Source organism: Myotis yumanensis, unplaced genomic scaffold (genome assembly GCF_028538775.1).
Source record: "Myotis yumanensis isolate MYYU_CA2020_CCGP unplaced genomic scaffold, mMyoYum1.0.hap1 SCAF_17, whole genome shotgun sequence".
In the NCBI taxonomy this organism is placed as follows: domain Eukaryota; kingdom Metazoa; phylum Chordata; class Mammalia; order Chiroptera; family Vespertilionidae; genus Myotis; species Myotis yumanensis.
This window is the reverse complement of record NW_027223768.1, coordinates 28,251,825-28,267,120: the sequence shown is the minus strand read 5'-3', so window position 1 is coordinate 28,267,120 and position 15,296 is coordinate 28,251,825.

The following is a 15,296-nucleotide window of genomic DNA, read 5'->3' as shown; positions in this document are numbered from 1 at the left end:
ATAAGTCACCTGTACTTATTTTGCGTATCCAGGGCTGTTATGCTCCGCAGCGAGCTATTTTTTTTTTAAATAGGAGTGGGTATTTGATATAATAGATTATTCCAGGCTCAGCATATAAATTACTAGGTCTTAGAAGCAAGAAACGAGTAATTTTGCCCTGAGGTAATATAACAGCTACTGTGGAGTCACTAAAATCAATTAAATAGATCATTTGTGGTCAGGACAGAAGCAGGAATTACTACCTAAATAGCATTTAGCAGTCTTTTCCCTTATTTAATCATTCAAGACACAGGTATTGAGAACTCGAGGTGAATTGGAGACATTATCTAAGTGGTGGGCAGGGCTACCAAGAAATGCAAAACAGCCCAGCCGGTGTGGCTCAGTGGTTGAGCATTGATCCATGAACCAGGAGGTCATGGTTCAATTCCAGGTCAGGGCACATACAGGGTTGCAGGCTTGATCCCCAGTAGGGGGCGTGCAGGAGTCACCAGATAGATGTATATCTCTCAAGGATGTTTCTATCTCTCCCTCTCTCTGAAATCAATAAAAACATATTTTTTAAAAAAGAAAATGCAAAACATAAGCCTCAAGGAGACCAGAGATTTTCTCAATATAGACAGTTCATTAAAGCTCTTTGACAGATAAATCTAAGTGCTCGGGGAGGGGGCTCTTAGAAGCAGCTGGTCGTGGAACCTGAGTGTGAGGGGCAAGCCACAGTTATGTTGAGGAGGGCACGCATTGAGGAAGAAGAGGCAACATGGATCAGACCCCAGAGGCTGTGCCTCAAGAAGACCAGTTACAGTGCAAGATGCGTTCAGAGCCAGGGTGTCCGGGTACTAAGACCAGCGCTGTTGCTTACTTGCTGACTGACTTGGAGCAAGTTACTTATCCCCGTGAGTTCCGGTTTCTCATCTGCCAAAAGAGGTAATTGTTCTGTTTACCCCAGGATTATTGGATGGATTAAATGAGATATTGTATGTGAAATGCCTGGCACGTAGTGGGCACACACGCATAAGAGTGGCATCATGATTACAATCCAGGCCCATGGGCAGGGTGGGTGCTCCTCTCACCTTGGGGACCACCATCCCCCCTTCTTGCTCAGAAGAGCAGAGCTCTGAGGGTCTTAGCCTGCCCTTGTTACTGACTTGTGTCCCAGCTGAAAAAGAGACCCTAGTTTTCTCCTGGTCCCCAAAGAAGAATCCAGCTTTGTGTGAGAGTCAAGGAGCTTGTCGAATTCTCTGCCCAGAAAGAGGACCATTTGCTACCAGTTTTCTTTTTCTTTAACGGGAAATACTTCATTCTGTGCCAGTGAGGAGCGTTTCCTTTGCCTCTGGAATTGAACTAGGACCTCTGGGTTGTTGGGTCAGTCCCATCTGGCCTGTGGGTCCCCCAGGGCAGTTGTCCACGTTTCATCCAGTGAGTCAAGAATGTGCTGACCCAGGTCAAATGGTGTGGCGGGCTGAGAGGTTATCTAATGAATCTGAGTGATCAAGTCCCACCCCTATACCTCTTCAGGGGGCACAGCATCCTTTGACCTGATCCCACCTGATCTTCCTGGTCACTATAAAAACCAGTCTAATGAGAATGAGTGGGCCAAATTGGACCTCCTTTCTTAAAGCACCAGTGCATGAGAGGTACTATGAAATAACTCATGTCAAAGAATAATGTAAGCTACTGTCATACTCTGATTATTTATGCTATCGGGCCTGACAGCAGACTATGCTAACAAAATTAGTCTTTAAATACTTACGTTTCTTCCAATTATAGGTTTTTGAACTAATAATTGCTCTGCCGAATAGATGCATTGCCTCCATATTCTCCTTGCTTATGCTTGTAAAGATGTGGCCTCTATAAACCGATACTCGATAAATACATATTTTTAAAAACTTCCCTGGCCTCTGTAAAATGAAGGACTTGTTTTGAGTGACAACTAAAGGGATTCATGACAATGACTTCAATGAACCAACTTGCACTGGGTATCTTCTCAGCATAAGGACTGGGTGGACATGGAGCTGGAGGAGGGGGCAGCTGTGATGCTCTGAGGCCGTGAGAGGCACAAGGAGCCTTGAGATGCAGCCTCAGGGGAAAGCAGCCTTTTCCAAATGCCTTGTAGTTGGTGGATCCTTGGAGGTAGAGAGGCTGGTGGGGAAGAGTTTTCTGGAAGGGACAGGGAGGAGAGGAGGAAGTCAGTACCCTCAGAGGGGTCTTATTACAGGTAGCTCCCTGAAGGCTAAGACTCTCTGTCCCTCTAGCTCCGTGGCCGGCAAACTGCGGCTCTTTGGCCCCCTGAGTGTGGCTCTTCCACAAAATACCGACTTCTGCACATGGGCCACAAAGTTTCAATCGCACTGTACGTGTGCGCCCGCACGTGGTATTTTGTGGAAGAGCCACACTCAAGGGGCCAAAGAGCCGCATGTGGCTCGCGAGCCACAGTTTGCTGACCACTGCTCTAGCTGGTTTATCACCAGCTCGCGGTCACTGGCTAGTAAGGGAAGGAGCCCACATTGCAGCTCAGGCCTGTCTGGTGCTTTTGAGTGTCTGTCTGTTCAGAGCAGAGCCACCCAGGCACACTCTTGAGATGCAGAATCCAGCTGGCAGCCCAGGTGTCCCCAGGACCTCAGCGTGGGAGCCGGGCATGTATATATTGAAAAACTGTGTGCTCACAGGGTCCCTGAGGAGCTTGTCAAAGTGTATATTCGGGTTCTGTGGGCCTGGGGAAGAACCGAGAGTCTGCATTTCCTACAAGCGCCCAGCAGGGGCAGAGCTGCGGGTCCTTGGACGAGTCTTCGCCTGGCAGGGAGCTGGGTTTCCGAATCTCACCCAGGGTTGGGCGTCATGGCCCTGGTCTGCAGGGTCTCTTTTTAGGCTTCTTTCAATATGGATAGCGACTGTTTATAGGGGACACTGAGCTGAGTCAAGGCCAAAGGGAAGCAGGAGGGGCTGGGCCCTGGAGTCCAACCTGGCGGCGAGTTTCAAGGCAGAGGGACACACAGATGGAGCTGCCTACCCCACGGAGGTCCTGGGGCCAGCTCTGCGGAAGGCGGGCTGGACCTGATTCCGCCCGCAAACCCCTCAGAGACCCGCTGATCACAAATTTGTGCTATCAACATAGGAGGAAAACCCCAGGTTTCAAAATAGTTTTCTTCTGTGGGGCCCTCCCTTCCTCCCCCAGGAACACACAGGCAGACACTCCCAGAGGAACTGACGGGATCCCTGGAAAGAAACCGCGTGAGGGAGGCACCTACAGACTTTGATAGCAAGATGCTCTTCCTGACTTTCTCTGCCTCCCAGGCGGGGGGATGTGATTACGTTCCTGTTACGTTGAAATGAAACACATTTTAAAGTTGTTTTTCTTTAAAGAATGGAAAAAGCAGGTAATCCAAAGAAGTGGATGTAATTCCTTTAAACAATTAAAAAAAATAAATGAATTGAGGTTTTTTTAAAAAAATCAGGAAATAGCTTCATTGTTTGAATTTAGATATGATTAAACCATTGATTTGACCTCATTAGAAAGTGAATGTTTATCAAAGAAATGGACCCCGTGACAGGGGTATGGATGGCGAGGAGACGCAGACTTTATCCAAACACCTACTGTTCATTTCTTTATAAAAAAGATAAAAATTAGGATTAGCGAGCAGCCTCAACAGGAAGTGGAGCGAACGTCTTCTCATTTTCCTAAGAGCCCCCATCTTGGCAATATTGTGTTGCTTAGGAACTAACAAAACACGTCTCTCTCTGTGTGTGTCTCTCTCTTTCTCTTTTTTTAATGGTCCCCTCGTGCCCTGATATTTTTCCAAGTTGGCAGCTGGGAGGAAAAACAATGTGATTTGGTGAGATGCAGCCTCCCTCTCTCAAGTCTGGAGCAGAATAGATAAGAACTTGTATGTCAGAATGCAAAGTTTACTCAGCACCCGTCGCAGCGTTTGATGTTGCCTGCCCAATCTGGCCTCGCATCTTTGAAGTTCTGCTACACAGGCTGGGGTCCCGTCAATAAGAAACAGACCTTTCTTTCCCCCAAGAGTTAAAACATCTGCCTCCTGGAAACGCCCCGCATGGAGGCAGGTTACAATCGTCCCAGGCCTCAGAGAGAGCCGGGCTTTGCCACATTAGTGACAATTAGAGAAATGTTTAAGGAATAAAAAAGCCTTTTGAGAGAACCCTCCGGGACCTGGGGATGGCACTATTTCCCGTTCCAAGATCGTAAGGAAAAAGGCTTAGTGTGGTTGGTTGGTTCTCTCGTACGCAGGGGGACCGGCCAGGGTGGCTTTTCCGGGCGGCTCTTCACACAGCGATGAACTCACGTTATAAGTCACATGTGATCTGTGCTCTTTATCTGGGGCGTTCGCTGTTTCTCATTGAACAGGAGCAGAGGAAACGGGCTCATCGCGTTGTAGTGTCACCCTTTGCAATGTCATTTAAACTGCCTGGCAAATGGCTTATTTGTCAAAGATACTGCTTTTCCCTGGAAGAACACCTGGTAGATTGCGGAAGCCTATCAGAAATGATGTCGTGATGCGCTTCTGACGCTACCCGTAGTGGTGCCCTTTAGGGGACAGAGAGGTGGGAGCGGGAGGGCTTTTGTTCTTGGAGATGAAAGCATCTGAACAATGAATTCTCTGAAGGACCCCAGAAGCCGGGCTCCGTGCCCCTAGCTCAAGCCTGCAGCAAAAGCCTTCATCTCGGAGTCCAGTCCTGGACACGTCGAGGTGGGTGGACGTCCAGAATGTTGGTGAAGGCCAGGTGGGCAGATGGGCTGCCAACCGATGGCCAGCAGTTCCAGTTGCAAGTCCTGACTCTGGCTGTACACCTGTTATATCAGCTTTTAGCGGGGTAAGGAGTGAAAATCAGAAGGAAAAACACCATGAGCACACGTGTGAGACGATTTTTGCCAAATGCCATATGTTTTCATGTAAAGCACCTGCTGCGTACCTGGCACCTAGCAACACTGTGTCAGTGTTAGTGTTTGTCACTGTGATCCGGAGGTGACGAGGGTCCGCCAGGGGTGATGCTGGTGAAAGAGCCCATGAGGCCTGCAAGTGGGTCTTCAGACCCTTCATGGGACACCCCATGGATCTGGCTGAGGAGGGGCGTGCCTGCTGCAGCCTGCTGCAGCCTGTACACCTGTCACTTTGTCCCCCTTCATTCCTTGATACCTTGTCCAGGACTTGAGCACCAAACTCACAGGAAGATCCTCACATCCCCCCTTAGGGAGAATGAAGAGGAACTGGACCTGACCTTCAGTTAGACACAAAGAAGGACAGGCTGTAGGAGGTTCTTCCCAGGAATGAAATGGGGATGTGACCTCCAGTCCCAGGGTGGATATGGACTTGGTGAAGACTTGCTGAGGGGTGGGGTGGGGTGTGGTGAGCTGGATTGCCTCGTCTTGCCTTGCACACCTGCCGGGGCCGCATTTCCCAAGGCAGGCCATGGTGACAGCATGGGCCTGGAGCACACTTTCTGCACCTGGAGCCTTTACTTTCTGCTGCAGCTCCACCGACCAGTGGCTGGAGGCCAGCTGTCTTCCTCTGAAAGAGAACGAGCCTCGTGGCATCCACTTCTGCTCTTCTCAGCTGCCCCTCCCCCTCCCCTTCCTTCCAACCCCCCATCACACCCCAGATGTCATTCACGTGACAACTTCATGTTGCATTTTTCCTTAGTTGCCAGTTTCCATCTACTTTCTACGTTGTTTTGGTCCACACCGCACAGCTTCCCATGGGGCTAAAGGGCTGGGGAAGGAGCCGCTTGCCTCAGGGAGGAAGAGAGGGACGTCGACTGGCACAGTTGTCCTAGGCGGGGAGAGAGGCTCGAGGAAGAGCATGGATGTGCAGAGGTCTTCATGGTGTGTGCTTGCTGAATAAACAAGTGGTGCCATTGGCTGAAATATCATCGATCAAGTACTTAAAATTGACCTAGCCTTTTACTTCTAGCTTGTTCATCCTTAGACACCACTAAGGATGGAAATTTTATTTCCATTTTATGGGTAAGTGCACAGAGTTACAGAAAGTATCAGTAACTGGTCCAAAGAGACACATGCCCCCAACTCTTCCACCACTGAGCCTCCCCTCAGTGGGAAATATGCGGGTGAGTCTGGAAAGATGAACTGTGGCAAGACTAAGAAAGGACTGGCGAGGTCAAGTCACTATTCTGATGGCAAGAGGGAGCCAGCAGAGGTTCTTGGGCAGGAGAGGGGTGTCACCACAGATGTGCTTTAGGAAGGGCATAGGAAATAGTTGTGTGGAGAGCAAGAGAACGGGCAGAAGCTATTGGCAGGATAGAGGGACACAGTGATGGTGGAGGGCCCCTGGAGCTGAATCGAATAAGAGAGGGGCCAGGAGCTGAGGAGTGAGGAGGCAGAGGTGGGAAGGAGGGAGGAACGGTATCAGGAGTCCCCTGCAGCCCGAGAAATAGATCTGTCCACAGAGATGGCAGTCAGTCCCCCTCTAAAGTGTAGGTGACTCATTGCACAGATGTTCTTGTGTTCTCCCCACAGTGGGGTCTGCAGAGTGAGGGGGACATGACAGAAAACCAAAAAACCAGTAAAGGCAGGCAGCCCTGGGCCGTGAGGGTTAGGGGGGCAAGTTCCCAGTGCTGTTTTGCCTGGACACTGAAGCTCAGGCTTCCCGGCTTGGATTCTGAGTCTGGGTTTCCTTCGAGCAGCTCCTGAGATGGAGATTCTTGGTGAAGTGACTTAATGAGGAGACACCTGTCAGGGGGTGAGAGGGAAACCAAAGATGAAGGTCCAGGAGCCATGCAGCCCCTGTCTGACCCCAGGGGGCGCTCTGGAGCATGAATTGCACGCAGGAGGCTGTTTTGCAGGAGTGGGTTGGAGGCAGACCATACGACTGCTGTTTAGCAAAGACCCCCACTGGATCGGGGTCTTCTGGAGGGCGGACGGTGGGTTTAAGTGCCCAGGGATGTCTAGTTGAGACGCCTGCCAAGGACACCCTCTAGCAGAGAGTGCAAGTGTGAGCCCCTAAAAGCCAGTGTCTGCAGCAAGGAGGGAACGGACCATCCTGTGACGGTCAACCTACATCCTTTACCTACTGAGGTCCACCTCGGTCTTCACGCCCACATCAATGTTTTGCATCCCTGGCCTATGGAGCCTTTTGGGGGCCTTTGTACCCTTCCACGTGCTCTCTCCTACATTCTGAAAGCCTTTCTCCCCTTTTCTCCGTCTGTTGTACTCCTAGGCATCTTTTCAGATACAGCTAAAATGTCACTTCCTCCGAGAAGCCTTCCTTACTCCTCCCAAGCGAGAGCTGATCCTGACTTCCACTGTATTTTTGCATCTGCCTATATATCATGGCATCAGAACAAGTTGCTTTTATGTTTTTCTTATCTATCTGTGTTCTGAACACACTTCATATTTTTAAAAAATCATTTTGAACACCCACTCTGTGGCTGTCCTGTGCGCCTGACATGTAGTCTAAAGATGTGATGAATGAGAATGTATTGAATATATGAATGAAGGGGCTGTAACTGCAGGGTGCGACTGAAAGATAAGGGAGACCCCTATTTCCCACATGGGGTGCTACTGCATATATGATGGGGTGAGTGGATGAATTGTACTGTCTGTAAGCATGTGAGCCCCTGGACAACCCCAGCTAAACCCTGCTCTCCAATGGCTTTGGGGTCCTCCTGCCAAGAAAAGTGAACCCCAAGCAAAGATGGCCTTCATCTACTGTTTGCCAAAAGCACCCCAAATCCTTCCTGACTGCGTGTGACGTTACTGCTAACCTTCGTCAGCCAGGATCACATTATTGATGGCAAACGTGTCCTCAAAATACTAATGACATTTAAAAATGTATATAAGCATTGTAACTCTGACATTTATTTGTTTTAAAAGACAGCTTTATATAATCAATGAGGTTTCTAGACTCAAAGTAGGAAGGGTGGTTTTGAGGTAAGAGCCACAAGGGAATAGTGGAGACTGCAGAAAGAAAGAGGGAAATGAAGTCATTTGGTTAAGGTCAGGTGGCTAATAAATGGATGGGAATTCTTTTTTACTTTAAAAAATATACAAAACTCAGTTTTATTGAGTTACAATTTGTACTTATTACAAGTACAATAAAATGCACTTACTTTAAGCGTAGAATTTGATGAGTTTTAACAAATACACTCACTTTCATAACACCTCCCAAATCAAGATACAGAACATTTTCCTCGACCCCCACCCCCGACCTAGGCATCAGGGATCTGCCTCATCACTGCAGATTGGATTTGCTTTTCCTAGGATGTCATTTAAGAGGAACTGTCTAGGACGTAGTCCTCTGCGTCTGGGTTCCTGTCTTAGCATGTTGTCTTTGAGGGTTGCCCTCATTGATGTATCGCTGGTTTGCTGGATTTCATTGCCGATGCTCCATGTTCATTCATTCATTCACCAGGTGATGGGCTTTGGGCTGTTTCCAGTTTGGGGCCACTGTGAATAGAGCCACTGCGAACATTTGTGCACAAGTCTTGGGGTGAACACGTTTTTATTTCTCTTGAGTGACTAGGTTGTGTAGTCAGCGCAGGTTTAATTTCATAAGAAATTGTCAAACTGCTGCTCCACGTGGTTGAAACCTTTGGCATTGCGAGCAGCAGCGTATGGTTTGGGGTGTGGAACTCGGTTCTGTGCTAAGGCCCGTCTGATTGTGAAGTCCAAGTCCTTTCCCCATGTAGACCAAGGATATCCCCCAAACTGCGTGTCTGTTAAAATCACCCAATGAGTTTGTTAAAAAACAGAGTCCAGGACCCCCACCCCTAACTCAGTAGGCCTGGAGTGGAGCTTGGGAATTGGCATTTTTAACGAGCACCCCGGTAGTTTTGGGTGCTGGTGATTCATAGAACACCCTTTAAAAAGCTGCTATGTGGTTCACCAGATTTCCCAGAGAAAATCCCCCCAAACACAGACATCTGGTATTTTAACAGGGAAATGGCTGCAGTTAACAAATGCCAACATCTGGCTCGTCCAGCTGTTTCTCTATCACCATTATCTATGGATGGTCTTAGATGAAGAGATAAATGACATCAAATGGTGGATAATTTCCAAATCATTCTGAAGCGACTTTGAAATGTATTTTATACAGGCATACCTCGTTTTATTGCGCGTTGCTTCATTGTGCTTTGTGCATATTGCGTTTTTTAAAACCAATGGAAGGTTTGTGGCAACCCTTCAAGTCTATTGGCACTGTTTTTCCAACAGCATTTGCTCACTTCGTGTCTGTGTCACATTTTGGTAACCCTCACATATTTCAAACTTTTCCATTATCATGATATTTGCTATGGTGATCTGTGATCAGCGAGCTTTGATGTTACTATTGTAATTGGTTTGGGGCACCAAGAACCACACCCACATAAGACAATGAGCTTAATCAAATGTTGTGTGTGTTCTCACTGCTCCATCGACTGGCTTTTCCCAATCTCTCACTCTCTCCTCAGGCCTCCCTATTCCTTGAGACAACAATATTGAAATGAGGCCATTTAATAACGCTAGAATGACCCCTAAGTGCTCAAGTGAAAGGAAGAGTTGTATAGTCTCTCACTTTAAAAATATAAATTTTTTTTATTGATTTCAGAGAGGAAGGGAGAGAGAGAGAGAGAGAGAGAGAGAGAGAGAGAGAGAGAGAGAAACACACCAATGATGAGAGAGAATCATTGATCGGCTGCCTCTTGCATGTCTCCTATTGGGGATCAAGCCCACAACCCAGGCATGTGCCCTGACTGGGAATCAAACTGTGACCTCCTGGTTTATAGGTCAATGTTCAACCATTGAGTACACTGGCTGGGTTAGCCTCTCACTTTTAATCAAAAGCTAGAAATGACTAAGCCTAGTGAGGAAGGCATGTTGATAGCTGAGATAGGCAGAAAGCTGGGCCTCTGGCACCAAACAGTTAGCCAAGTTGTGAATGCAAAGGAAAAGTTCCTGAAGAAAATGAAAAGTGCTGCTCCTGTGAGCACATGGTTGACAAGAAAGAGACAGCCTTATTGCTGATAGGGAGAAGCCTAGGTTGTGGGCTTGATCCCCAGAAGGGGGCGTACAGGAGGCAGCCGATCCATGAATCTCTCTGGATAGAAGATCAGACCAGCCTCAGCATTCCCTTCAGCCAAAGCCTAATCCTGAACAGGTTCCTAACTTTCTTTAAGTCTCTGAGGATGTGTTGGAAATAGCAAGAGAACCAGAATTAGAAGTGGAGCCTCAAGATGTGGCTGAATCGCTGCATCTCATGATCAGACTTGAATGGATGGAGGCTGTTTCTTAAGGATGAGTAAGGAAAGTGGCTCCTCGAGGCGGGATCTACTCCTGGGGAAGATGCCGAGAAGACTGTTGAGATGACGACAAAGGGTTTAGACTATGACATCAAGTAAGTGGGTAAAGCAGCGGCAGGGTCTGAGACTGACTGCAATATGAAAGAAGTCGACTGTGGATGAAATGCTACCAATGTCCTGTGCTACAGAGAAACCATTCATAAAAGGACGAGTTCATTGAGATGGCAGACTTCATTGTTGTCTGATTTTAAGAAATTTCCACAGCCACCCCAACCTTCAGCAACCGCCCCCCACAACAGTCAGCAGCCATCAACATCAGCAAAAAGATGACGGCTTAAAAACAAATGACAAAAAGCCTACCAAAGACTTAGATGATAGTTAGCATGTTTTAGTAATGCAGTTTACTTTAATTAAGGTGTGTACATTACGTTTTAAGACATAATGCTGCTGCACACTTCATATGCTACAGTATAGTGCAAACATAACTTTTATATGCCCTGGAGAGCCCGCCCCCCCCCCCCCCCCCCAAATCCATGCAACTCGCTTTATTGCGATACTCGCTTTGTTGCAGTGGTCTGGAACAGAACCCACAAATACCTTCAAGGTACACCTGTGCTTATTTTTCTAAAAATAGGAATTAGTGTCAAACAGAGGCTGCAGTGTGAGGAGAGAAATCAGGAATTATTGGGAAACTGTGTGATTTCCCTTGTTGATTAGCTCCTCCCGGACCCCAACTCCTGCCTTGAAGAGATGAATGGTCCTCAAATGTCTTGTGCATAGAATCTCCCAGGGCCCGTGAGAACATGCCCATCTGGGAGGGACTCCCACCAGGAAACTGCATTTGATTCGCATCCCAGTTATAGTGGATGGTGATGTGGACCATGAACCACACTTTGAGAAATTCTGAAATAAACCATTGTTTCTCAGTTTCTCTCCAGGGCAGGAAGAAATGGTCAACTATCTGGGTTCCAAAGGATTATAGACAAAAAACACACACACAAGCTGGATTTTTTTATTTGTTTCTGTAGTCTTCTTAGTTAGAATTAGGATGTGGTGAGTTAGAAACTGGGCCTTAGACTCAGACCTGAATTTGAACTTCAACTCCACCACTTCCTAGCTGTGTAATCATGGGCTATTTCTGCAGTGTCCTCAGCCTCAGTTGCTTCATCTGTAAAATGGCAGCAATAGCATCCATTTCATTCACCCTTCTTAATTGTCAGTGGCTGTGAAGACCGACTAAGATCCTGCCCCGAGCCTGGTATATATTATCACCCCATGAATGTCAGGTAGAAACAGTAGCATCGCCTGCTCTTATTCCCTGGCCCATGGTTGCGAATGGTTAATCCTCATTATCTGATTTTCCTGGCCTTCAGAGAAGCACAGGGGTTGGCCTTTCTCCCCTTCTACAATTGAATGCTCCGGAGAAGCATTTATTCCACCCTCCCTCCTCTCCCAGGGGAATGGAAAGCGCTGCCCCCACCCCAGCCCTCAGCCCATTTCCCTAGTGAGCCAGAGCTTATTGCTACTTGTCACTTCTTATCTGATCTCTGAATAACACAAAAGGCAACTCCTGCCCAGTGAAGGTCTGATTGCAAGTGACCTTCAGACACCCAGGCGTGTGAATGTGTGAGAACAGCCCAGGCTGGCGCAAGGAATTTGTCTTCTCACTCTCAGCTCCGCCCTCCCCTCCCCCCATGGAGTCCTGCTGGTTCCGGAGCCTCACCTCTGGGGGGCCCTCGCACCTCTGGGCACATGTGTCTCCCCTCCTGACATCTCCAACCCCAAGAGACTGTCTGCACCTGGAGAGAGGAGCACGGTTTTGGGGGTCTCTCTACCCAGACAGGTGACACAGCTCGGCTTGCCCTTTGCAGAGGGTCTCATGGGAACACAGAGTGGGTGCCCAGGATGAGCTTCAGACGAGGGGCCCGGAGCTGCTCCAGCTCAGGCGGAGATGGGGCACGCTGAATTGAGAGCAAGGGGTCCCACCATCAGAACGTGACTCCACCTTCCCCTCTTCTTCCCCCAGACAGCGGTGCTGAGGTTCCTTTCTTGACAGTCACACCGGACTCTTTCTCTGGAATTCTTTGCTCCTGCTAGGAAGTGCATCCCCCCTCCTCCTCTCCCTCCCCTCCGCCATGCACAGTGACCTTGGCATGTCTGCCAACACAACACCGTGAGGCTCTATAAACCTCATATCTCAGAAGGGGCTGACATTACATTACAAGAGGATCTGTAAACCTCCCCGAGATGACTGATGTCTTTTTTAAACAACAGACCAAGACTTCATTTAAATTAGTAACATGGAGATTAGAGGCGCGCGCTCAGCCCCTGGCTCGGCCATGCCGAGACGCGGGGAATATCAGTCACATGAAAGCTGTTAAGTTTGAGATGGAAATAAATCTGGGAGCCTGTAAAAACTGTCAGCAGGTCAGGGAAGTTTATGAACTCTTGCTGTATCTAATCATAAATCATCAGAATAAGCTAAAACTAAGAAGAAAAATGTCCTCTTTTGTAATCTAATGCTGTCTGTTAGGGCAATAAAACTCAAATGAAATGCATGCATTGCAATTTTTAGCTGATACTTTACATTATTAGTAAAGTGAAGGAAGAGACTCCAACTTAAAAGAGCGAGACAGATGAGGGGAAGGCCAGCATCCTTAAGGCTCTCAATCCTGGGCTTTGTGGCTCTTTCCTCCCCTCCCACCTCCTTGGGCCTCAAATCAAGGAAGTAGGTGCGACAGATCCCAGGGACCTGGGGGCTGAGTGACAGGTAGTGAGAGTGTCCAGGTGATGGCCTTGAGAGGCCACATGGCCTCCTTTCTCTGCTCCCAGCGGGGGTTCCCACAGTGCCCTTGTTGACCCAGTCAACATTCCCACACTTGCAGGCTGCGGAGGGGGGAAGGTGGGTGCCAGCTTCCCTTGTTCTCATCAGCCTGGACACGTGCCCTCATTCTCCAAGCTCTTTGGAGGTGACTCACCTCCCGGCCCAGGTTCTTAGGCCCTGCTCTGTATCCCTGCAAACCCTCGGCAATCAGCAATCACTCACGCATTCCACACCTTTCTCCCACTGGCTGTGGTGTCTGATGCGAAGGACCACCTTTTGCCTTTGTTTTTTGGGACCTTCCCAGGGATTGACAAAGCCCCAGGTGGGCACAGAAGTTGTGTGGGAAGCAGGGCTGTTTTATTTATATCAATTGTGTATTGAGTGCCAGATCTATGCCGGGTGCCAGAGACCGGAAGGGAAATGATGCTCCACAAGAGGATGGGGGTAAGGGAGGAAGGTGGGGCAGCCCTGGGTTCCTGCTCTGAACATCATGGCTGAATCCAGCTGGCTGCTGCGTCTCCTTGGTCTTTCTGAACCCCAGGAAGGGCTGGGTGGAAAGCCTCCTCCAAGTAGGTGGTGGGTCTCCCATATTCGGTGCCCCAAAGCAGTGTCTCCCTGGGCTCATCCCTGGTGCTCTGGGGTCCTCTTCCCCCAATGGAAACCGAGTGAAGGGCAGGTCACTCTGCAGATGTTCGTATACCCCAGCGTGGTGTGGGGATCAGAGGTTGAATTTCTCGAGAAACCTCCTTCCTCAGTGAATCAGCTGCTTCGAGCAGAGAGCTCAGGCCTGAGTTTTCTGTGAGCATCCGGGAGGCCGGGGCCTCCTAAATTGTACTCACCTGCACTTGCTTAAATTTAATGTTTCCTTTAGGCAGCATGTACATCAGAAGAGAAAATTCAAAGGGAATTGCGCCTTTATGGATACATCTCCATTTCCTATTAACTTCCATGTATACATCTTTAGTTTAGCCTCTTGATAGTCCTAGGAGGAGGGTTGCTTGGTCAAGGACTACTCTCTTACTTTTATAAGTGGGGAACAAGAGCTTGCTTAAGAACAGCTAACAAGAGGCATACTCATGCCTTAAACCCAGGTCTCTTTGCTCTCAGACCACTCTGTTTTCCATTATATTATACCACCTGTTAGTCTTCTAAGATTCTGTTGGTCATATGGGCCCAGAGAGTTATTGTGAGCTAAAAATGGGGGTTGGCCCAAGGGCTGGAGGTTATTAGGCAATGGGCTGAAAGATGGGCAGTAAGATAGAATTCATGTGTATTTTGTGGGGATGTGTTTTGCCTTATCTTGGGGATAAGAGTGTGTGTGTGTGTGTGTGTGTGTGTGTGTGTACGTACGTACCAGTAATGAGGAAAAGGGGATAACATGACAAAATGTAAATTTTTGCAGAACTTCCTGACTTGAAATCCATTTGTCATGCATATGACCCTCTGGTATATTTCCTAGGAGCAACCAGAGAAACTGATGCTGGACTCTAGAGAACGTGAGAAGTAGGGGAGCTAATGACACACAGAAACCCATTTGTGCAGGTGTGGGCTTAAGTCTTCTGCTAGTAGGTGGCACCCTGTTATCAGAAAGTCTTCTCTTTCAAGGAAAGGTGACTGAAATAAGCTACATTACCCTTAAGGAATGGGAGGAGGTATCCGAGGTGAAGGCGGAAGCTGGAGGGAGGCAGTGGAAATGCAACATCTGCCAATTAAGGGGGACTTCAAGGAGGAAAGTCAGCATCTCCAAGGTCCAGTTTCTGGGAAGCAGATCCTAAGAAGATTCACATCCAAGAGGCTTTTAGGGAGTGTTTTTGGCATCAACATTAGAAGAGAAGGGAAAGAAGGAGAGTCGGGCAGAGGGAGATGTTGAGCTGTGATGTAACATGGGCTGAGGCCTCAGATGACCTACATGTTGGAATGACAGTGTTTGGGATACATGGGTAAATAAAATGTGTTAATAAATGAATTTCACTTTTTAAAATGTGGTTACTACAACATTTAATATCAGATAGGATTCCCATTGTGTTTCTGTTTCTAGAAAGCCAAGGTGAGGAACTCCTGTAATTTCTCCTCCAATAATTTCGAGTTGCCTTTTAATCAATGTCTTCAAGTAGTGATTGCTTATATCTCCCCAATTTTCATAACGATAGCAAAACCCTTGAACTAATCGCCTCTTCCAATGCTGTCAGTTAACATTTAGACAACGCTTATTTGTACGGTGGTG